General features: G+C 47.7%; 1 protein-coding gene across 1 annotated transcript in view; it reads left to right on the forward strand.

Annotated features, from left to right (window-relative positions):
- The first annotated feature begins 1175 nt into the window (after positions 1-1175).
- LOC142563876 (putative diacylglycerol O-acyltransferase Mb3761c) overlaps positions 1176-25752 on the forward strand; it is a 546482-nt gene continuing 521905 nt past the window's right edge. The window contains exon 1 of the mRNA XM_075674553.1: positions 1176-1230. The gene's annotated coding sequence lies outside the window, so the exon portion shown is untranslated. The remainder of the gene's footprint in view (positions 1231-25752) is intronic.

A 25752-nucleotide genomic window follows, 5' to 3' on the forward strand; every position in this document is an offset into this window, starting at 1 on the left:
TTTAACTTCAACCACGAAATACCTGACGCATATCTATACCTTCATTTCGTAAGGGACGATCTAGTTTGGTCGCGGATGCCAGCAGTGAGAAAAGTCTCTCTAGCTTCCGTAGTTTTGCCTGCTACATGCTAAACAGAGTATAGTACTGTGAACGCTTCAAAGCTTAGAAAGCAACTGCGCTGTTCACTTGGGATGGTGGAGGACGTGCTACAGTTTTCAGCATGTTTGTTTCAGGGTGATGAGTTGTGACGTGTTTGGGATATCTACTTTATAGAAAATGGCCGCCGGGAGCACGAAGGTGAGCCTGTAAAGTGTATTTTGAAGGCTGAACTAAAAAAAAAAGAAACAACCAGAAACTACAACTTTGCCATATACGAGTACAAAATTTAACCCAAATGCGTGGTCTAAAACCTATGCTTGCCATAAAACAAATCCGAGAGCGAGAACTTGGGCACGTTGTATTTCGCGAATCTGACAATTGCGGGGTTACTTAACAAGACATACTACGGTAAATAGCTCGTTAATGATTTACTTTATAGGCATGCATGTCATGCATTACTTGGCGAACCTGACAGCATGCTGATTGGCCAATGAGAATATTTCTAAAATATTGTTAAAGCGCTAAATATTATAATAGGTGTATTGAATTATTGGTTTTGCTTCAGCGAATGCTCATGTGTGTTGCTACTGTTAAACTTGGCAATAAAACATTCTAATTTCGCTTCCAGTGTTCGACTTTCGCATAATCACGCGGTACTTACTCGTTTAAAAATGCAACAAACAGCGCGTAATAATTTCCTTCGTGCCTGATATTATTCCACCGAGAAAGTTCGGGCAGCGCAATAACCATTTTTCTCGACGAATCCATAGCAAAGTTTATTGCTCGGGAAAGCATACAGGCGTTCTCTTGCGTGGCGAATCGCGATATATGTAATAGCCCGAGGACGTGATTTTGAAGAGCTTTTCGGTTTATCCTTGCAGCGTTGTATATGAATGTCGGCATCTTCGAAATCATAGCGGTTTCCGACGCTCACCGCCTCCAGGGTTTTTGAATGTCCTGGCATTCCCTTGAATTTCAGCAGATTCTTTTTCCGTGTGCTTTCTCTATTTCAATGTTTCTTGCTTTGTTTCTTTTTACCTTTATTTATTTATTTCTATCGCAGAAATAAAAAGAAAAGAAAACAAACGGAGCACTCCACCGGGGAAGCCAACCATGGCTTCACGTCCGAGGTACAATACTCGCAGCCCTCAGCAAATTCTTCGGACGAATATTTGCAGCAAAGCTCAGTTCCTTTTGCACGGCATAAATGGGTAACCTGCTTTTGTAGGTCGTAAGACAGGTGAGGCGTAGTTCGCAAGTAACTTCTGACAGAATGCATTAATGGAAGCTGTTAGTCGCTACAAAAATGGATTAATTATGGTCGTTCAATTAGCAGACGCAGCAAGGTGGGCCAACGTGCGGTGCGTTACTGCCCACAATGAGAATCTTCGGACGTTGTGATTATAACGTACCATCGAATTGATGAAGCTGAGCTAGCACACCAGTGGTGCTTTTCCCAGCACATAAGTGTAGATAGCTAGTTAAAAAGTTACAGTAAGCCACACTGCACATGCTGATTATTAGAAACACTTATGCGCTTACTGTTTCAATGGGTGCCCTCGAGTTCTTGATTACTAACAAGCTGCTTGTGTTTCAATAAGGACGCATATGTACAGTCAAACCAAGCGAGTCACATGCTGTTTCCGCTATTATTTCACCACTTTGCTAACTTTCGCTAATCATTGCCAAATAACTACTGCGCTTAGGCTAGCGGATTATGCAGTGCGATTGCTATTTGCGAATCTTTTCCATTTAACTATTGAAAACTCCGGCACGTTCAGGACTTGCCGCCAGAGATAATTTTATTCCATTAGAGTCTAAACTTTCTTCCCCGTCGCACAAGTGAAGGCAGAATTGAATTGGGTTCTGGGGTTTTACGTGTCAAAATCACGATTTGATTATGAGGCACGCCGTAGTCGGAGATTCTGGATTAATTTTAACCACCAGGGAATCTCTAACGTGCCCCAATGCACGAGACAGGGGCGTTTATTTTAACACTGCAAGCTGGGCGAGTTGGTGATTGAACATGTTCCTATGGGTGGGCAGCGCTATCCGGACGAAGGACGTATTGTGTACTTCCTCTCGTTCTTCGTCCGGGTTGCGCTGCCCACTCATAGGAACGCGTTTATTTTCTTTCTTTCTTTTTCGCACCCTTCGAAATGCAGCCGCCGCGGCTGGGATGTGATCCCGTCGACCTGAATATACCCTAGTAAAACTATTTCATGACGTAGTGTTTAAGACATTCCTGTAAGAGAAATTCGCGCAAGAAGGACACAGTCACGTCGAAGGGTACAAAGAACAAGCGCTATAGGTTTGCGCACATCTAGAGTAAAAGCTATCCTGGTAGATCTTTGCATATACGCGCACAAAAAGTGTTTATGCGAAATATCGGCGGGCGTCTTTGGACGCTGTAACTTAAAGCTGTTCCAGACTGTTTCTGTTTCATTTCTGCAGTGCAGCACTGGTCAAACATTTTTCGGGCCACTCCCACTTGTCTTTTCTGTCACAATACCTCAGGAAAACCGCGAAAACTCCCCAAGTGATATGATGTTGGGAAAGTGATTGCGCATGATTAGACCGAACAAACGAAAAATATATGTTTCTTATTCTATGCCTTTTTTGCCATTAGCCCTGTGTTATTGGTCAAACGTTTTCGGGCAGCGCCCACTTCGGCTTTCTGTCACGTGACGTCAAAAAACCACGAAATCTCTCCACGTCAAAGTGACTTGTATTACTATGTATTAATATGCCCAACAAAACTCGATATTTTTCTAACAGCCGGAGGCTGTTAGAAAAATATCGAGTTTTGTTGCGAGAGGAATATAACATGGCTGTCCACCAATTGCTCTAACACTCGCTACGCGGAGCTTCAGGCAGAATGCATTTATTTGCGTATAAAAGTTTTGCCTAGTGGCAAGTACGATCTTGCACCATTCCCGCAAGTATACAACATCGTTTTGCCAACTTTTCTTCGCCGAGTATCTGTTTTAACGGCATTTTTAACTTTCCGTTGCACTTCACCGCGATATTCGACCAGCCAGCGAAGACAAAGCAATGGGAAGCGGACCAATCGCAGACGCCGTCACCACTCTCGTCATCCGGTTATTTACTTGCACTGCGCTAGCTCGGCCCCATCAAAACCATCTCCACTTCTGAATGCTCGTCGCTTCTTGGCAGTGCATTAGATACAACAGAAAACCTGTCAAGGTAGGCAATGCCATTGGCTTTTAAAGCAAACAAATGTGGCCTCTTATAAACGAGGAGTGTGTTTGATTGGACTGTTCAGACAACGCTTGGTTTCAGCGCCCGAAGCTTGCGTCGGCAGTTACGTAAACTTGACGTAAGAAGATTTTAATAACATCAAATTGGTATGTTTTTATGTTGTAGGCCTGCAGGGCCAGGGCAGAGTGCGCTCGGCCCCGTTAAGAGCGGTTAAATGGCGTAGGATGCTCTGAACGTATTCATTTGTGGCGGTCTCTTAAATGTTGCTTGCGATTATTGATTCAGCATCATGAAGAAGTCACTGCGGTCTTAATGTTTTTCTCTTGGCATTTGTGACTGCACTCTTAAGCTTGTTCTGCTAAAGTTCCACTCTGTGGGTTGAGCATTCTTGCAAATGTGCTACACTTAGGTGGCATAACCTACATGCAACGAGACTACAACATTCCACATAGTGAAACTTGTGGGGTGCGATTTTAAAAGTGATATACAGTATACAGGGCCAGGAAGCTCGGCCAGGGGAAGAGCCGACGCTCACTGAGATTTGTTTCACATAGGTTGCACCCATACAGGGAAAAATTTTTTTTAAAGCGAAGCTTTCGTTGCCTCTTCCTTCGACTTTCCCACTACTGCTGCTGCTGCTGCTGTCGCGCACACCGCGTCAGGGGGGGGGGGGGGTAGTTGCAGAGCGTGTATATACATAACAGGCGCGAAAAAGAGAGGAAAGGCGACGGGACAAACTCATTTTCAGCCCACCTTGGGCAATGTGCGCAATACTTTCTGGAGTTCCCTGGCCTTTGCCACTTCGCCCCTTGACGGCTCTGATTATCCGTGACTCCCCTCAGAAGAATTGCAGACGCTGCAGCGCTTCCCTTTCTACTAAGGTGCGAGGCTAGAGGGGACGCAGATAGAACTGTAGAGAGAAGATGAGGTGAAGAAAGACAGGAAGGAGAAAAGCCAGTTCCCATATAAGAGAGGGGGGAGGTGACGTGAGAAGTCAAGGAAACACCACTACTATACGACAGCGGTTCCCGGGAGGCAGGACAAGCTTATGCTCAAGGTACGGTACAGTACGTTGCTGCTATATCTGAAAAATAAACGCTGTGCAAATATGTCAAGCGGGCAACTTATGCAGGGCGCGGAGAAGCAGAGCCGCTTTAATTAAAGCGTACCGCAGGGTCCAGGAGACACTACGGAAGTGGTCGACCGTCCAATCAACACTTCTGTGCTGCTGTGGCATTGCTAGAGGTCGCGGATTTGATCCTAACCGCGGCAGCCGCATTTCGACGGGGGCGAAATAAAAATCGCACGTGCACTTAGATTTTGGGACACGTTAAAGGACATCACGGTGTCAAAATTAATCCTGAATCCGCCACTACGGCGTGGCCTCATAATCCGAGTGCGGTTTTGGCACGTACAGCCCCATAATCCAATTCAAGTTTAATGCTTCTGCCACAATGCGATGTGCCATGTGAGGCAATGACAACGCTCAACCCTCCGAGAGGTTATCAAATATGGCGAAGAACAGTGCCTCAAGCAAACCGTTCTCCGTGTGTGTTCTGTGTACTGCGCAGACCAACAGCAGTGGCGCACCCAAAGGTAACCTTTAACATCAACTCACACTCTCGTGTTAGCCTAAACGTTGAAGAAATTAAGCTTTAGCCGTCAAAATCAGCGCTAATTATCATCCATGAAAGCATCCAGCACGGAAAGCTTCGCTTACATCGATTCCCACCACTGTGTGTGGGACCTGCATTTTTTTTACTTTTATCTTCTATTTAGTGGAACCTAACTGGAACGAGAAAAACAGGGCAGTCTTGGCTCGGCCGAACCGTAACCGGAAAATATACCTGCACCATTAGCGCTCCGCCCGGCGCGCCACTCCGCGGCGAAGGCAACAGTGACGCAGGCCGCGGTAGGAGAGCGAAACTTTCGCGCTCATTTCGCGCGCTTTTCGCGCAAGTGCATTACGCGTTTGCACTCGGCCTGCCGTCCCCTGGGGCGGACTGGCTCGGGGAGCGAATGGTTCTTCGTTGCGGCTCTTTTCCCCGAGTCCTATATTGGCGCTCGAGCACTCTGCGAGGGGCAAGGGAGTCGAAATTCAATTTCCTCCTCCGGTTGCCGCTCTATGGCGCTGCCTGCGTCGTCAACCGGACGCCGAAACAACGGGACTGCCGACGCGCCCCCTTCACATTTCTCGCGTACATCTGGGGCGTCCGATATTAGTACGCGGTAATATCCCGCCCAAACGCGAGCGGCGGTCCGCGTAATGCATAGACCGCGTGCGTGGGAGCCCCTGCCGTCTCTTTCTCGTCGTCGCCACGCATGCGTCCAACCGCAGTCGTCAGCAGTTCTCTTTGCATCAATACCCGTCGTCGTGGCTCATTGGCTAAGGTCTTCTGCCGCTGAGAACCTCAGTTCACGGGTACGAATCCCGGCCCCTACGACGGCATTTAAACGAGAGTTAAATGAAATAAAGCTCGTGTACTCAGGTCCGGCGGGCCGAGGATGCCGCCAGGACCCTCGAATTCCCGGCCGTCACCTAGGCGGAGCCTTCGCCCCTCCCCGCCAACTCGCAGGGCCCACAATGAAGTTATTTCCCCCTCGTCGTGTACTCAGATTCAGGCGTATATTTAGATAGCCAGGGTGGTTAGAATTGTGCCCGTGCTTGCCACTACGGCCTCCCTCGTAACCACTCTGTACTACCCCGAGCTTAAACCTGACAGTTCGAATTCACTTCGCTGTTCCAACGTTTTGGCTCCGCTTGTGGTTCGTGCGCTACAGACTCGACTGAGCAGCGCACCGATTTGTCGTTTTCCAATGAGCGTTTACCCTAGAAGCAGGAGCGGGGACCAGTCACCCTGACCACGAGCCAACCGAGCTGAGGGTAACAAGTCGCCGATTACCTCATATAAGAATAATGCAGTCTCAGTGGTACGCGCAGCTTCCTGCTTTACTCGCCGACGCGAGCGACTGCTCTATAGCAGTGTATCTTTTCAGCTGGTCGTCACATTATGACCTAGCAACCGAGCCCTCGTCATCGCGCCTGCTTCTCTACGAAAAACTTGCATTCTTTTGGGCTTGTCTTGTGCCCCCAGCGGTGACTGCCATCTGGCGTCCGTTTGTTTTCTTTAATAATGCACTCCGGCTACTTCGATGCCTCTCAGCATGACTTAGTGTTCTTGGCAGTGAAAGCACAGTATCAGAGAAAGTAATCGCACGCAACACAGATGACAATTATTGTGACTGGAAAGGTATCATGTCGCATGCTTATATATATATATATATATATATATATATATATATATATATATATATATATATATATATATATATATAAGAATGCGACATGATACCTTTCCAGTCACAATAATTGTCATCTGTGTTGCGTGCGATTACTTTCTCTGATACTGTGCTTTCACTGCCAAGAATTGGAGCGCGACAGCATGAAAGATCCCTGACTGCTTCTTACGCTTCCCGGCAACTGCGGCTTATGGAACAGTAATGTTTCGCTCGATCAGGTCTTTCCTCAGGAGCCCCCACGAATTAACCTATCGCCCCCTTTTTTTTTCCTGGAAACACTGGCGGCGAACGCTATGCGCGAAGACGAGCTTTCTGAGACGTGCCGCTCCTACTAAGAGAGACCTCGAACAGCAGCTGGAATAGGGGCTTGTGTTTGAGCTTGGGCGTAACAGAATTATGTTCCCTCGTATATTCAATTTACAATGCGACGCTATCAGGCCGAGACGTTGTGTGCAAATCGTACTTTACGAGTTTTTCTGACGCATTTTTCTTGGAGATATGAAATTATTTCAATACCACCTGTGCGCCATGCGGAGGGTTGGCGTGGACCGGGATGCGTGGGTCGGTATGATTTTTCTCATACAGGCAACATCGCGCCCCCCCCCCCCCACCGACGCCAACACCGACGCCGGATTATTTTGCGGCACGGGACCCGTAACGCTATTGCGTTAAAATTTTACATTGTGTATGGAGCGTACAGTTATGCAAATCGTAAGAACACTTTGTTAATACTGGTACAATGAAGAACCAAGTTTACACAAAGTCGAAAATCGTCAAAGCAAGGCAGACAGAAAATGAAGACGAGATGCCAAGCAGGAAAGATGTTCATTACAGTAAAAAATGCCTGTTCGTGTCGCGACAGAATGTTTGTTTGTTATGTTCAGCTAGCAGGGTATCGGGGAGGACGTTCCGCAAGCGGATGACTCATGCAAGGGCGAAAGGTTGCGAAAGGTTTCTAAACTGCACAATTTGTCGGGTATATCGTAGTAATGAGTGCGCACTCATTATCTACGCATGCAATGCGCACAGAAAATAAACGCGAGAAAAACGATCCTACCTCCCGTTCTTTATCGAATACGCACATTCTGCTGCTGTAGCCGTGGCATTGCTTGCTGTGTTCAACCGATGCCCCCAGGAATGTCAGTACCTTGCCTTTCTGATGAATGAGGATTCCATTGTTGTGACAGCGTAAGAACACGGAAAACCAGGCTGAGAAACTGAGCTGTGCGAGGGAGTCGACAGCACCCAGCTTCCTCATCGTAGGCGTAGTGGACTTACGCGCACCTTAGTGTCGATATTTCTTGTGTTCCACTCGGAGCACTGATGTGCGCGGTCGTTCACTGCACTTCCATCCTTTTGCTTCATGCATGCACATGTGGGCACACGGCACAAAAGTGTAGGACGTGAATGGGCGGGCTTCCTCCTAGCTGCTGGCCGTCCTCCTTGCCAGCTTTGTTCTTTCCGTTGAGTATAGTCACGTGACTTCCCGCCTGGGATTCTCTCTTGGCACCATGGTTGAGTAGAGCCCGGCCGCAACATATTCTAGAAGATGGCCTTTTCTTTGTGTATGATGCGTTAGCATTAGGCGTGTCAAAGTATAAAGAAAGCGCATGTGTACTATGAGAAGCCGGTGACCTGGTATTGGTAGAGAGGGTACGGGATAGATTAGAAGGCGCCCACTTGTATGCGTGTATATATATATATATATATATATATATATATATATATATATATATATATATATGGTGACCGGATTGTTTAATTGAGATTGAGCAAGCGTATGTAGAAAGATGCGAAGCACAACTTCGTTAGTGTTATTATTATTGTTATTATTATTATTATTATTATTATGAGAAGACAACAAACAAAGACGCCAAGGACAACATAGGGGAAATTGCTTGTGCTTATTAATTGAATTAAAGAAATGATAAATTAATGGCAATGAAAGTGGATGAAAAAACAACTTGCCGCAGGTGGGGAACGATCCCAAGACTGTGCATTACGCGTGAACTGCTCTAACCTAACCTCCTTTCTCTAACCTAATTCTCTCTCTCTCTCTCTCTCTATATATATATATACATATATATATATATATTTATATATATATATATATATATATTTATATATATATATATATATATATATATATATATATATATATATATATATATATATATATCAGTGAAAGACTTCGTTAAATCGCAAATTTCGTCACTTCAAAATTTTACGGGTGTAGCATTACAAACAACTTCACGAGCGCAAATATCATTTCTGGTAGATATCATCGCCTCGTAAGCGAATTCCAAGCAGATCGGGTCACGATAGCGCAGTTATGAGCCTCACCGGCGCGTGCGCTGCAGATCGCACCGAGAGCAATGAATCGATGGGGCTCACGGCGTCCGGGATGTGCGGGTGTTGAGTCGCGCGGTGTCGTAAACCTTTAACGCCACAGCTGACCGGGCCTAGTGCCCGCAGTGGACGCCTACATTTGAGAAATAAGAATGTAAAAAGGTACGGATATTCGTCCTGAGCGAAAAAAGAAAAAAAAGAAGTCACAGTTTTTTTACACGACGGAGCATTAATGGCGATACAAAAGAGACGACTGCACGAATGAAGCTTCGTAGCTTTATCGGTATGACGCGAGTTCAGGCGAAGATCAGCAGATCTCGCTCGATGACCGCGAACTCGCAAGTCACAACGCGAGCAAGCGCTTCGCGCCGTGTCTCGGGAGATTACACGACCGGCTGCACTAGATGTGCGCCGGAAGAACAAAATGCGCGTGAAGACACACCAATCGCTTGGGCTCGCCCTTTTGGAGATTGGAGAGCTTTAGATTAGGGGACGCTTGGAGAGATTGGAGAGCTTTAGATTAGGGGACGCAAGCCGCTTGCGTCCCTTAATCTAAACTCTCTATTGCCTCAGAGAGGTGCGCTCAAGTAGAAGGCGCGCGCAAGGAGAAGACGCGCACGCTAGGCGGAGAAGGCAGGTATATATGGGCGCGCGTTCCTGGCCACCCCTCCCAGCACGTGCTTGAAAGCGTTAGCGCGCGTTCACTCCTCGCCCTCGCGCAGAAGGAATATCGTCAGCTGTCGTGTTTCTCCTGGCGCTTCCAGCTGCCGCGCGCCCGCGGCCTCGCAACTTGTTTATCAACGCGACATTCGGTGCAGCGTTGTTTGCTACCGACCGCGCCCCGGCGTGCGCGCTGTGATGGTGATTTTGCTGCTCAATCTTATCGCGCAGTAGGACGCTTGAACTAACTTTTGCCTTGGCCGACATTTTCTTTTATTGTTTTCTGTTAGAGCTACTAGCCATACGAGCTCCGAGCACGTGCTTGAACTGGCCGAAAAGTTCGTTAAATCGAAGTCGCGAAATAGCTTCGTTAAATCGTAAAAAATTGCACGGTTTTCAGCGCAACTAACATCGCGAAATTAAATTAGTTCGTTACATCGTGGATTTCTTTAAATCGAGGTGAGTTATATTGAGGTTTCACTCTTATGTAGAGCGCAACTCACGGTGCGCATGGTCTGCTCCGAACCACCACTTCTCGAAGAAGCATCACGTGTGTAGAGCGATGAGCTCCAGAGCAACACTTTACAATGTGGTGAACGCGGTTTAAATTGTTGAGCCGGGACCTTAGACGGGTGCTAAGTAATGCTTATGCATTTCTCTCGCACTTAAGGCTAAATAACCACAACTCTCTTTATTGACTATTTTATGTCGCGTTTTACCGGCCCCTATTTCTCTTGCATGCTTCATGCTCAGCACAGAAGCGGTTCTACAGATATTTGGCGTTCGCCTTCGAAAGCCGCGTATTTTACGAAATCGAGCGGGATCGTCGTGTTTCTTTAATTTCCGGGTGTTTGTGGGGCGTGATAATTCGTTAGGTGTGTGGGAGAATCGTGTAGCAAGTTTTTTAGATGCGACGGGTGGGTCCTGATCGGAGCGAAATGTTGGAGCAATCGAGCAATGCCACTATTATGTTGTTGAAGAGGCTCCCGATATTATGCCAACTTGAGCACACTATAGTCCACGCCTAAGTAGCCTTGTGACTCTTATCTTTTTTTTCTCAACCATACCGCACTAAAAGTAAACGTTCTGAATAATTTTAAAAAAGAAATGCGCCTGAAGTAGAAGCGCTTTGATAAAATTTACGATGAAATCCAAGAGGCGCTCATACTCAAGCATAGTGCCACTTCATTTTGCAGGCGCATTAAAAAAAATCACATCTGGGTATCGACCATGCTTTCTGAAATATCCGAATTAAGCATCGTCCACATGAAAAGCACGGTCTTATAGACTACATCAACTGCGAATTGCAGAGCTTTCAGCCGCTGGGCTAACGTTTCAGACTTCAAAGGTATGGAGCTTTGTCTTAGATGCGTCAGAATTTGAAATCCATTGAAAGCCTTGCTAGTAACGCTTCACGGAAGAACCTAAAGTTCGACTGCTGCGCTTGAGTGGTAGGTATGCACTGATGTATTCGCTGTCGCAGTATTGTTGTACAGCCACCAGTCTGTGAAGGTGGACTTCATTTCGATTTCTTTATCCCTAGCAGCAGAGTAGAACTTGTGCGTATTCAAATTATATTGCGTGCGTGACGTCACCTGAGTACGCCCGATCGAGTTTTGTGCCACATCTAACTATGCGCGACTTCAGAGTCACGTACTAATATCGATCCCATGTTTTTTGAGGCCGCGAGCACAGAGAAGGCAAAAATATAACTGCTCCTAAGCAGGAACATGAGGCGGTGAAACGAGACCAAAGAAAAAGAAAGTTGAAGAGCGCCGACGTGTGCAGCAGCCAACGCTCGATCAATAAAACGACTGACGCCATTCTCGCATGGATGTTCGGTAAGCATTTTTAAACCAAGAGGTGAAGAACATCTATTATAATGAGGTGCGAGACTGCATTCCAGGGAGAAGTATCACAGTTACCGGGCTACGAGCGAGCTCAGGGATTGGCACGCGAAGCTTTTTTTCACTTACGAAGTGTGCTGACATAACCTGTGGTTGAGATGGGAACTGTGCTCAAGAAAATAAAAAAATATATATAGATTAAAGGGCGTGAAAGCCAAAGGAAGTTTTTCTTTCGTAGGTTCTCCTTGCCATTGGCTGGTTGCTATCGCTAATAACATGTCCGCCGTCACTAGTGGCTGATGTCAGCTCACACGAAGAGTTGCAGCATAAGCATTTGAGCACCTCATATCGCTTAATATGCAGGCATCCTCGTACCTCTGGACATACTGACCACGGCTCGCGTATTACGGGCACCGCTAGTAGCGCCTGTAGTATGTAAGGGATATGTAACACGGATATTCCTGAAATTACAAAGGCATGCCTGCGATTTCGCAAGAGATATGGCCGAAGAAGCCTTCAAGGACTCAGTACACAGTCTGTATGTCGTCTTCTCATAGCACCACATATGTGTCTGTGTGGAGCAGAAGGAAAATAACGCCTCCAAGGCAGACGCAATGGCACCGACGTAAAATATTAGAAGCTGATCAAACGAAGTTAGGTTTGGCCTGTGGACGATATGTGCCGTTGTTCCAGCGCGTGCAATTGCGAGTGAAAATTCGTCAAGTGGCGAAAGTTGCGTCGTTGCCACAAGTACGACCCGTCTCGTATTCCGGAATGTTCCTTAGGTCAACAATTCACCCCTGCTCAAGAAAAGAGATTGCAGCGCCACCCATCGGCATGAGTAGTCATTGCACTTCACTGACACTCCGCGGCAGTTCTTCGCAATCGTAACGTCTACTTCAGTCGAAGGGCTGCGCTGTGCTCAACTCGGTGGAGAGCTTCGAATCGAGTGTCACTTGAGGATACCGGGGCAAGTCTCGGCTTCCCCTTTCAAATTTCATCTATAGGACAAAAAAAATATATTTCACGGGCCTGATGACAAGCAGGAGGAGGAATGTACTTGTGGAGGAGAAAACATTTCATTTGCAGACAGGTAGAGACGTCAGCCTGAACTCGTGCGCTCTAAACTGTTGCTCTTTTCAGGACAATCAAGGGCAATTCAGAAGGATCACGATGACAGGAGTAAGGGGGTGATGAATGCTGTTCACTAATACGGCAGCATACTCGAGCCGCAGTTCTTAGTTTACTCTTGTGTCGGGCGCAAATTGTAGCATGATCCATACTGTTAGCGTAGTATATCTCTGGTAGGGCACTTGTGGAGACACGGCGAGATGAGGACAGGACAAAGAAGGACGCGTTGCATCGTCTCCGGCGTATCCACAGTAGCACTACAGACATATAGAAATTGCCCGAAAATACGAGCTTTGAGTCAGTCCGTCACCGCCTCCCGACTTCACACCACCAATGAAACCTATTTAGAGCGCAATACTGAGAGTCCCTAGTCCCTCTTGAAGTCCACATAATCTTATTGATCATTACTGGCCGCTTTTATTTTCTAAATATTCCTTGTTATATTTCTTGTATAATGCTAATTTGTTGTTCGTATCGCTATTTTACCTACCGTTTAACTGTTTCGTTTTTCTTCGCAACTTTTTTTCCATCCCTCTGTGTTGTCATTGCGTTTTACTACTTCTGCTTGATACACGGATCTCTACTCTTACGTGCACCAATGTTATTATGCACTATAATTAGAATACTGGCATTCTCTACTTCGAGGCGTTGTTCAGGCCCTGAACAAGATGTTGCGAAGTGGTGAATGTGATTTGAATCAGTAATCCCTCCCACATTTCCCTCCCACTTACTGCTAAATAACCGCAGCTTTTTTTTTAGATCCTTCGAATGTGCTTGACGTCCAGCAATATGTGTTAGGCCAAATTTCTACACGTATTCATGGTGAAGCCTTTATGAGTGCTGTGGGATAATCCACACCCAATATTTTGTGCGTGCGCAACGTAGGAAGCGCCGTGTTAAAGACACGGCGCTTCCTACGATGCCAACTAACCACCACCAACGTTGCGACACGTTGGTGGTTGAGCACGAACGTGTGCCCTTGGGTTTGTGAATAGTTTAACGTGACAGCGTTAAGGAGCTCGTGTCGCAGAAAAGCCGGTGTAGTCGGTGTCGGCGGCGTTGGCCGTGAGCCAAAAATCCCGGAAGGCAATTCATAAATAAGAACAACTTGAAAGATGGGCTTGGTGGGAATCGAACCATGGTCTCCGGAGTGTGAGACGAAGACGCTACCACTCCGCCATGAGTTCGATGGTTCGAAGCGGGACAAAAGCGTCTCTAGTGAATGCAGTGTTGCCTTAGAAACGTGCTGTCGAAAGTTATACTGCGGTGTATATCCGTAATTATGAGCATGTAAATTACAGAAGTCGCAGTTAAACCACTAGCGAAGTACGTTTCCGCTACATTTCTTCTGCGCTTGGCGCACACGCAGAGCCATCTTGCGGCAAACACAGAAGACCCCCTCCTCGCTATGCACGGCGCTGCCCCGACAGGTGGCGCGCCACTCGCCCGCTTCTCACCTTCGCCTCATAAAGAGCATGCCGAGCGAATGAGTGGGCGGTGCGAACGGGGTGCGATAACGCTATCGCGTTCCACTCTTGAAGGCGAAGCTTAAGCGTCCTCCAACGTTTTTTGTTCTAGCCGTGAGGCAAGCAGTGACGACAGAGTCGTTAAAGGGAAGTGCCAAACTTTTCCGCAGGACATGTTGCGCTGGTCCTGCCGCCTTGTTTCTGGAAACTAGTGTTCGAGAAGTACTTTGCGAATGCCGTGGACATTTCACTAAAAAATAAGAGCCGCAACTAAATCAAACTGTTTGTTTCATTGGCTCGTTTTTCCACACAGTGAGGGATAACTTGAGAGTGCATTGACGCTTGCACTCAACTACACCGAGCCTCTGTTTTTTTCTGATATCGCGTGGTAGTTTACTTGTGGGAACCTGCTCGAAAGGTAGGACTGCCGGTTATATTCTGGAAAATTCGAGAGTTGTCCACACGTTGCACAGCTGTTAGGCGCGGTCGGGAGAGGCTTTGGCAGATCGCTTATGCGTACGAGGCGGCTCAGGAAAGCGCTGATTCTGCTAATTACACACGCTAGTGGCGCCCTCTACAGCACTTTGAAGAAATGGCTCGCGCGTCTACCGGCGCATCCATAGGAGGGGCGATGGTCAGCATCGTCGTTGGAGAATGTTGTTGGTCATTATTTCTGTGTTAGCGCCTTTATGCCTTTTCCCTTTCTTTTTGCTCATTTTCGTGCCATATTCTTCATCGTTGCTACTTTTGAAACGAAATACGGTACTCTTTCCCATATTTGCTCAAACACTGATACATCTTTTAGAAGAGCGTTCATTTGAGTTATCTTTAGTTAGCCGCGTATTCTACACTAATTGCAAGCAGCAACTACTCATGAGGATCGCGAAACGACAGCTGTAGTATAATTGTTACTATAACGGATGTTATATGTGTAGAGGGCGAAGAGACTGCGAAGTAAGAATAAAGAGAAACCTGTAATTTGCGGTGTAAATCTGTAATACGTGAAAAGTCGAAATCAAGGAACACAGTCTCGTGACAACTCTGGTGTGTTGTGGTCGGTATGTGTGTGGTTGCCGATCGAGTGAGAGAGAGAGAGAGAGAGAGAGAAGGGGAGAAATGAAATGAGAAAGCGAGGAGAGCTAAGCAGAGGATAACCATTCGGTCTGCTACTCTGCATTGAAGAAAGGTTCTGGGACAAAGTAAGGTACACAGGAAAGAAGAGAAATGAAGCATGTGGATAAAAGAAGTTGTGGCGATGCAAATAAATCGCTGTAATGTAGGAATCACAGCAGCGCCCGCGTCTCCTTTTGCTTATCTGTTTGGCGGCACTCCAGTATCCTCTGCTTCGTAAATGGCCGGCTAGAAACGCCCGCAATCGCCACTCCAAGCAGCTGCCTCTCTTGTGATGTGGAACACGCTGGCAAAGTGGTGAAGCACAAGAATTCCTAAGTAGGAAGGTCTTTCTCTTTTTCTTTTTCTCGTGCGTTCGTCAAAGTTCATTCTCCAGTCAGGAGGAAATGTATTTGCACAAATGACGTTCTCTGGGCTACGGCTTCTTATTTTCAGGCCGTGCCTATAATGCTGCTATTTTGCGTTGCTAAAGTACGAGACGGTAGAAGGGTAAGCACAAGAAGAAGGCAGTTCGCCTCTCGTACGTTGGCAAACCCTGTAGACCCCTCTCGCGTTCCGGCTCTAAATGATTGCTGTGATAAATCTCATTGGCTGCTCCCATCACGCGAAATTGTGCGGCTGGCTTCCGTCGCCGGCACGATAACAGTGTCGTCGGGGCAAAAGGGAAAGCTCGAAACTTCTGATTAGAATGTCGCCCTGGCTTCGCCCCTTGGCTGCTGTGAAAAAGTCGCACCTCCAGCCGTTGTCGTCGCTATCATAACGTATTCGATGTATGGCGGAGGTTACAGCATTGTTAGAGCGTTTACTTGAAAGTTTGGATCTCCGCGACGTAGTTCAGCCACAGTCCTTTGTCCGAAGAGCGCGAACATCCTACCGTCAGCGTCCTCTTTACCTTCGTCATCGACACTCTTGACGTCCTCAATAAGCGTCACTCTTGATTTTTTAAAATTTTTTTGCCGGCGTCGTCTAGTAAGCAATGACCGCTTTGGGTAATAGTTAAGGCGTTATTGAGTTGGTTCAGTCGCAGTGTACCGGTTGTTGTTAGTGTTCTGTTGTGTTTGATAATAGCCGCGTGTTATTTCGTTTGACCTTACCCGCAAAGTGTTCCTGGCTTTGAGACTGTAAACGAACGAAGGATAACAATAACAGATTTCAATATATGCGTCGACCGACACTTCACGGAGGATAAGCCGGCCAGAATTATCTGACCAAACCTTTCGTTCCGAGTTCCGACCATGCCTCATAACAGCAAGAAGGAAATGAAAAATTTGCAGGACCCTTAAGCTTTGCCTTTAAGAGTGCAACGCGATAGCATTCAAAGATTCCTGACTGCTTCTCACGCTTCCCGGCAACTGTAGCGTACGTAACCGTAATGTTTAAGGGGAAACGCTGGCCCCAAACGCTATCCGCGAAGGCTGGTTTTGTGGTGGAAACGCAGCCTCTTGCACGGGCCGCGAAGCGGCGAAGGCGAGTGCCAGCTGGAGGTATTGCAGAGAAGTGGTTCTTGTAGGGGAAGGAGGAAAGGCTAGCACTATTTTCTGCAACCCATTCGGGAGCACGGCTCAGCGTCAGCGTATGTGTTGTTACACGGTGTCAGCAAGGCCGGCCTCACTGAACGATCCTTGGCACAACCATGCTCCCCGTGATAAAGACGGTTGGATGGCGGTGCTGGGTTAAAAGAGAGAGAGGGTAGGAGGGAGAAAGGTAGGGGGTCGTCCCAGCAGAATCAGAGCGCAGCCCGGCAGGGAGGGCCCAGTGGGTTTGACCGGAAGAGTAGGCTGGTGGTAGACCGTATAGGAGGTGGCCCAGTAGAAGTGAAGTAGTGGCGGATTAGGAAGCCCGAGCTGGTGGGATGGCCGTTAGGCTATCCGTCTTTGTAAAAATTTCCTATAGTCTCGCCGAGAACCCCGACGAGTCGAGGTACTAGACGACACTTAGGAAGGCTGGTAGCTGATTACGACAGGGGAAGAGGATGTCTTCCTGTCGTGAACATGGGAGCCCCAGGCGGTGGAACTCTTGCAGAAGTTGGCCGCGATGCTTCAGGTGAGGAAGCGGGCGCGCTGCTCCGTGGCTCCCGAGACATCCACGCGCCGTCGTGCGCTAATGGCGGACGCCGCGGTCGGTCTTTGAATTGTGGAAACGCTGGGAAAGGCGTTTCTTTGAATTTTCGCGTAAGAGAATTATGTTTTCTCGTATATTCAAACTACGCTCAGAGAACTATCATGTCTGTAAGTTGCGTGTATGTCGTAGTTTACGATTTTTTCACGTATTTTGCTTGAGAAATTCAATTACTTCAGTAAATTTCTTGCGTCATTTGGATGGCCTGGGTATGGGTGGTTAAAAAAAATCTTTTTGCCGATAAGACTTCCCACGCTGCATGCCGACACCCGATTTTCAGCGACGCGGGCTCCTGAAGGCTATGGCGTTAATATTAACGCTAACACTTCAGCGGTCGTAGAAACACGACGGCGTTAGCGCAACGCCGCAAAAGCCGGCACGCTCGTTGAACCGTCAACGTTAGACATCACGGATGTGTTTGACGCTATGCTTCGTCCCTCACGTACTGTAGGATTCTCGGCCCAGCTATTCATTACGTCAACTCATAATTTTCGTGGCCCCTATTTCGTGGCACATCAGTGCGCCGCACCTCGCATGAAGAAGATTGCTGTTTGTTTTACGGCCGCTCTCGGGCTGCACCTCGCTGCCACTAAAAATGTGCTTAGCGCCGCAAACCGTGAGAGACGGCCTGCGCTGGTAATACTCTAGCTGAAAAAATGAACGCTATAATCCAAATATCCGGTATAAGACAAAGGAAAAAAAGAAGCAGAACGAGACTGAAAGAAGATGTTAAAAAAATGATATAAAAGATTTAAAGCGACGTCGACGAGATTCCAGTCTCCATCCTTTAAAACAGGAATCCCTTAATCCCAGGGGCCCCTTTGAGAAGAGCTTAGGAGCGCGAAGAAACGTTTTCATTTACTGCTGGTCGTACGAGAAATCTGACGGCAGGGATTTGGGCCGTGTGTAGGATAATTTCATATGCATGGCCCGTGCACTAACAATAACACAGCACGCAGCCTCGTTTTATGGCGTTGCTCCTTCCGTGGCATGGCGCTCGACTGCAGTGTTCGTCTATATATAACAAAAACTGCGACGCGGCGTTGACATTAAGAACTACGTCGGCTGGTTGAATGGAAACAAAGTCGCAGTTTCGCCGGAAATGATAAGCAGCGATTGCAAAAGCAAATTATTAGACTGCTATACGAACTAAGGATAGTGATTTTATCGGATGTAGTAACTTGCAACCATTCGCTTATTAATTAAATTAACAAGCATAGTCTTACGCCCGCACAGGAAGGCGTAAACACATCTCAGTCGATGACCGTCGAAACTCGCTGTCAAAATGCTGGAGTGAGGATGCGCGGCTGCAGCAGCGAGCGAATTGATGTTCGCGCTGCCTCTCACATCGACGCGTACTAAGCGGCGAAAACACGGCGCACACGAAGCAATCAGCATTCGGTGCACTCTGTTCCCATCGCAGACCGCGTATGGCCCGTGCGGCCGCGCCATACGCAGCAGCCTCAGGAGCAGAAAGGAGACCCCCTCCCCGGTTTCCTCCCTTCCCCCTGACACCTTGCGCGCGACACAAGACGGTGAGGTTCTTTCGCACTTTTCTCCCTTGCGAGCGCGACATTGAGCCGCCGTCGTCGCTCACCCTCGAACGGTTTCACTTGCACATACCGCATGCGGCGCTCGGCGACGATGTTATCGCCCTTGGACTTTATACGTAACATCACGGTGATGGCGCCGGCAGAAGTGCGCCTGGAGTGTCCGTATAATTGCTATTGCAATAAAAGGAACTCCGAAAAACCGCGGACATTTACGAAAAGTGCGATAGCGGACAGTACCTGTCCGTTATCGCCCGCTAGGCATATATATATATATATATATATATATATATATATATATATATATATATATATATACAATGTTAACATGTCATTTTCACTTTCGCCCGTATTTATAATCGAAGCTACATTTGCAGCGTCCAGTGAATTACGCCGTCATCATCAGGCGACCACCTTCGCAAGATATAGAAACACATTTGTTCCTACCAGCGCCGCTGGGAAATGAACTCTAACCCCGGAAGCAATGTCAATTTGGGATCTGAGCGCGCTATCCACTGAACAATTGCACAGGTCACGTGCGTTGCGCAGGCTATGAGAGTTGTGTAGTGTGTGCATGTATTTCGCAGGCCACAGGAGGCACAGCCGTAACGTTCGAAGAAGACGTTGCCTGATTCTGAAAAGTGTATTTGTTTGGAAGGTAGCGGAGTCCGTTGGTAAAACCTGCCGCGATCGTAGTAAATCACTCCCGAGCCGAGGCGGTCGCTGCGCTCACTCAAGAGAGCTATTTGCACAGTACCGACAAGTCTAAATGGACCAAAACGACATGAGATGTATTCCATCGGTGTGCGGTCTACGTTTGTATCGGCGAAACAAGACTGCTTCGCACAGTTGGTATTACGTAGCGGCGTTACGTTTGTTCAGGAGACCGTAATCAGCGGTCACGAAACGCACCTATTCAGCGTGGGGTCCCGGTATAGACGCAGCGTCTACATGCAAACAGACGTTTTCCTTGAATGTAAACAACGCTTACACTAAGGCTCTAGCACATAAGCTCGAGCTTACCATTTGGCGAAAGAACCAGGAAAAACATGATTTGCGTGCTCCACAGTTCTCGCACAAATTACACCCGACTCAGCTGCTGTGATGCGATGTCGCCTTAATTAGCAAGACGGAAGTTTGCCGCGCCCCTAATGCGAGCCGCCAAATGTCGCCATAGCCTTCGGTATGACCTAGAAGAAAGCAGATAGTAAAGCCACGGCTGCTACGGTGCGTCGTAGTTTTATTACATCAGCCTGGTTGTTTGCCGGGTATACTTAATATAGGAATATTTTATTTTATCTGACGTTACAGCGTCTATTTTATCCGATTGGCTACTACACGCGACGTTGCACTTTGTGTCGTAGCCAAATCTTTGAGGCTGCTTCCGAATTCTTGTGCTGCGTCGAAGTTGCTGCGTCTGCATTCTCGATCTTTGCTCAAATCATTAGATGGCGTGACGTCGTGCAAACAAGGCCTTGCTGATTTTTGGGAGCCGGTTGGGGGCTTGCCGCGCAGTGCGGCCCTTTTAACCTTCGCTATGTAGACGCGGATACCCCTCGTGCCGTATCGCTCTCCTCTGGAAAATCCCGATGCACTCGCAGCGATATCGAAAACATGCGAGAACCGCTTCTGGTCACGAATCTCGATCATATATTGGTTAGGCTGAACCGTCACATCAAATGACACCTTTCGATGTAGAGGCGTCTCTCGATCAGGGCCCGTATTTACAAAAAAAGCGCTTAGGCCAGAATTGTTCCTAATACAAAATTTCGGTTAATCCTTATGGTCGACATATTATTAGTGAAGGCAGCCAGCCAGTGTCGAAGAACACTTACAAACGAATCGCTTTGTGAATTCTGTCTCTGATTTCTTAGCACGCGCACGTTGTCGCCTACTTCGAATTCCTGCATTGAACGGCGCAGCTCAGCTTGACATCGAGTTAGTCTTTCCCAATGCTTGACTATAAATCTGCATGAAACATGCTGAGTCTTGTGTGTGGTTCCCAATACAAAGAGCTCAGCAAGGGCCCTACCGGTGGTAGAGCATAGCATATTATAATATGTGGAAAAAAACTGGTTCAGACGCTGCTAAACTGTTTGGTATGTATGTTCCCGTGCGCTCATCGAAGGTGGCCCAGCTGGTGATCAGGCTTCGCTTCACAGTTTCAGGGAGGCGTTTTGCAGCTCCACTGGAAGCTTGGTGGTGAGCTGGTATCCTGTTGTGCTGCACAGACTTTAGTTGCAGGAAATTTTCGAATTCATCACACCAATAGCACGCCATTGTCCGTTACTCCCTTCTCAGTCAGGTCAAAATCAGTAAATTCTGCGTGTAGTTTCTCCGTGTTCTTTGATGCCGCACTTGAATGGATGTGGCATACCCTCAAACGACATTAACTGTAGATGCCGAGCCACGAGCATGAAAGTAGATGCCGCTCTAGCGGCAGCAGCCCAATGATCAATGGCTCGTGTTTACCGAGTTCTTGTAAAAGATTCACTTTCAGGTTGGTATTTATTTTCATGGCAGGGCGGTGCATGTATTTCTTCCTCGCCGTGGGCTCTGGCACAAACTTTATTTTACGTTCGCCTCAGTGACACGGGCCAACCACTGATCAGAAAGAAAGCTTACGCTGTGCCATTACGAACTCTGCAACAGCCTCTATGATGCCGTTTGGGCACAAGCTTAAGTGTCGGTTAAGCGAAGCGAAGCAAGTCATCCTCCGTAGTATCTAGGCAAAGGCCCATTTAGAAGTATGATTCTCCAGCAGGAAGTCCTCATACATCCGGCAAAGGCATTTTCAAAAGCAAGATTCTTGAGGCAAATGTCCCGAGATTTCTCTCATCGTATACGGAACTGCCGGCAAAGAACCGCTCCTCTTCGCCATTCACTGTCATATCCATGTTCGTTGGGCAACTACCCCTCTCTCGTGATTCAGCCCAAGGACAGGAGGAGGAGCAGGAGCATGCAAGGCGTGCGTCCTTGCACGACAACGCATCCGTTCATCGCGCGACAACACAGGGCGTGCTCATGCACAGTTTGACCGGGTTCAATCATCAGAACAGGTGGAGCTGCTCAAGAGGCATGGCTATGGCAGCGAATAACGAAGCGCTGTAGACCTGGCAGCGCATGATCAGAAGCATCTATGCAATTCGACCTTGCCCCGGCAGGTGGCGCCGAGGCTTTCGATAGCGGAAGAAAGCAGATATGAAAGAAAGTAAATGACCTGCCAGAGTGCTGAGATATTTGTGCAGGAAATACGTTGACTCACAGTGGACGAAGAGAACTGGGAAACTTACACCCGCAAGTATGCGACTGGTATGGTCAGCAACGTTGCTAAACAAAGTTCGCCAAACTCAAATTGAGAGATGCTGAGACAATCCCATGTGTGGCGGCAGTGGAAAAGAAACCTGCTATGAGTAACTATGAGCAACTTCAAAGGGATGCTCCTTACTCTTCGAAGCGAGATCAGGATGCCTCAGGACACGTAGCTATAAAGCGAGATGAACCAAAGACGAACAACTATGCGCTTGCTGCGGTAAAGCTAGGGAAACAAAGGGACATGTTTTATTAGACTGTGAAGATATCTATCGAGCTGCTGGTTTAGGCTCCTCGGGTATCTTCGAAGCTTTTGTGCTCAGGGATAGCAGGAGGAAAAGTAAACATGTCCGCAATAAAGTTTAGTTGTAATAAAGTGGTGGAAAAGTTGGGAGACCACAAACAACGAAGGCGTAGAAAAACAGTTCTCAGTAATGGTTCAAAAAGTGGAATGCTGGGAATTCATTGTGTTTGTGTGTTTCCCTCAATATATGGGTAGGACATTGGGCAAAATAAGAACAAGAACTTGGTGGTGAAACCCACCGCCACGTTTCCAAAGGGGATGCTCGTAGAATGCATCCATCGATATAGGGCACTGCTTCTGCGCTCTAGAGAGCCGTACCCGCCGTGGCACTGTATGGCGACGCATGCCAAGCCAGTAGCGGTGTAGCCAGGGGGCGGCGCATTAGGCATGCGCCCCCCTCCCCGAAATTTCTACGGGGCCTGGCTAGCCCCTCTCTCCCCAGAGCATGTGCGTGATCAGAGAGGCGGCACGGCCCTCTTTCTTTCTTCTAGCCCCTAAAATTTCTTTGGCGTACCCTCCGTACCCGTTCTTGCACTATCCGGTTCATAGAGGTGAAGACGCTTTCTTTTTCTAGCTACGTTTGACTCTCGTTAAATGCGCACTTCTCGTTTGTCGATCATAACAATTTTTTTTTTGCAGCACGTGATAGAAGTGCTTCAAATATCATGATACGTCGGGCATAACCCTTAAGCCGGAACTGCGAATTCCTCAGTGTGCTTTCAATTCAGGGCTGTTTCCTGGGGCGCGTGAAATTTTATAGCTTCAATTTTTTTGTGTGTGTGACAACTTTATTTGGAATCCGGCGAGTGGGAAGCCCGGACCTGGGGCCGCCTAGATGGCCACTGGGAACTGCTGCTCACGTGCGGCTTCCTTGGCTCGCTGGACGGCCCAAAGTTGGTCTTGGAGGTGTGAGCTGAGCAGCACGGCTGACCACCGCGCCCGTAGATTTTCTGGGGAGACTGCCATTTTAATTTGTTATATTTCACATCCCCACAACATGTGTTGACGGGTGGCTCTAACAGACTTGCATAGCTTGCACATATCGCTCTCATATATATCGGGGTAGAAAGTTTTTAGTTGCACGGGACTCGTATAAGTTTCTGTTTGTATTTGCCTCCAAGTTCTGGACACCGATTTATACCATCTCGTCAATTATACGTATCACATGCTTGACTTCCAGCGCAATACATCTGCTGGACCACTTGGCACTGGTTGTATCTGAGCCCCGTGACGATCACGTCGTCCAGATAGCACAACACTCCTTGTAATGTTTTAGGGTCGCACCACACATTAGTGCGAAACTAAAAGTGCACTGAAGTTCCGAAAGGCATTCCTACACATTGCTGCGATCCAATGTGCATGTATATGCTAGCGAGAAACAAAAGTCGAGATACACTAGTACGCTGCTCAGAGGTCTAGAACAGTGCACACTTTCCCCTGAGCAAGTACAGCGAACAGGTACTGTGCATTGGCAGGAGGTAATGTTAGGATTTTATGCAAAGATTTAAGGAAACCTTATACTGGCCACGAGAACGGACTTTATTATTGCGCTACGGCCACGACAATGGCGTTGCCCAATCACTCCGGGAGACGGCTATAAGAAGTCCATCAGCTTCAAGGTTTCCCTCACTTGAAGTTTAGCAGTTTAACCAAGAGCATACGGCAGTGGCAGTGGCTTGTAAAATACACGTAGACGGCCTTATTGAGGAGCAAACTTAGCTTGGTTCCTTGTGAAAGTCTTAGTCTGAGTGACGGCTTTCTCGTATCTTTTTGTCATGGCTTCCAGTGCTGGACCCACCCCGATAGGTCAGTGCTGCGGTGGTGGCCCAGTCTGAACCCAGCCACGGTGGCCGCATTCAGATAGGGCGGAATTAATACAAAAGCACTCGTGTACCTATACTTATGCCTACAAAAAAAAAGAAAACCTCAGTAAGTTTCTAATCCAGAATACACCAGTGGTGTGCGTCGGAATCACATCGTTGTTTTAGGCCTCAAAACAGGACTATTTGATTTTTTTTCTACAACTAGTTCTACATGTGCTGCCTGGGTGCCCTGCAAGTCGACGTCCTTGTTCTTAAGTTAGCTCAGCAGAGGAGGTGAGGCTGGCTTCTTTTGAACTACTACGATGACTTGTAAATCATTCTGTTGTCCTTTAGTACTTGACCTTTATTTCTGCTAGTCGCTCGCCCTGGCGCGGTGCACCATTGTACCATTCTGAGTTCCGCATTGCGTTGTGCGTGTGGCTGCCGATTCACTGTCTGTATCAGTGTCGACTTGTATCTTCGCAATCGTGCCATGTGTGTGGGAATCAGCTGTGCAATCAAGCAAAGTGCCAGTTAGCAAACAACGGTAACACAGGAATAGCGGAAGTGAGACAAGGCTAAGGAAATCGACAAGACGAGTATTGCCTTCCAACTGTTTTAGCTTTTTTTATCCCCGAATGATGGCTTATATAGTAACAAAAGAAAGCATAAAAAACCGGATGCAAGAAACATATTACTGACAAAAGCAAAACCAGCAAGCAAACAAAATGACATGTTTGTCTATATTACATGACTTTCACGTGTGACATTCAAAACTGCTAGCTGATTTATTCATAAGGAAACTGTGCGTCTGCTCATGCCTAATGGGTCATAGCGTCCCGTTTCAGCTTCTATTGCCACTCTTGCGAGCCTGATTTCGTTACCGCCGATAACACAGCAGCGCCCAAATTTGGTATAGGCCGGTATAGTGACGGGTGGGGCCACGGTCCGAGTATCTTTGACTCGGTGGACGGTCTTGAGTCCAGTCGGTCTAAAGTTGCCCGCAGAGAGAGGCGTTGTGCATCATAACGAGGGCAGGTACACAATAGTTGTTCGATAGTTTCCTCGCACCCACAGAATTGCACACGTCGGGCTCTCGGCCATTCCCAGACGATAGGAGTATGCATTTGTGAATGCCACTCCCAGCCACAAGCGGCACAGCAAGGTTGTTTCGCCGCGGGAAAGGCTAGATGGTAGGTGTAGCCGTAGCGCAGGGTCCAGTCTATGTAATGGGCAATTGAAGGCACTTGAACTCCAGAGATGTTGTAACTTTTTGCGTGCAAGTAGGCGAAGTTCCCTGGCAGCGTCCGACGTCGCCAAAGGTGTTGGACGCGTCTGGGTATCTTCTTGGGCAGACAGGGCAGCCCTGTCAGCTGGGTTGTTGCCGACGATGCCATAGTGAGCAGGTATCCATCGAAATATAATGTTGTGCCCTCCTCCCAGAGCATGGTGGTGCACTT

This window comes from Dermacentor variabilis, chromosome 11, assembly GCF_050947875.1.
Source record: "Dermacentor variabilis isolate Ectoservices chromosome 11, ASM5094787v1, whole genome shotgun sequence".
In the NCBI taxonomy this organism is placed as follows: Eukaryota; Metazoa; Arthropoda; class Arachnida; order Ixodida; family Ixodidae; genus Dermacentor; species Dermacentor variabilis.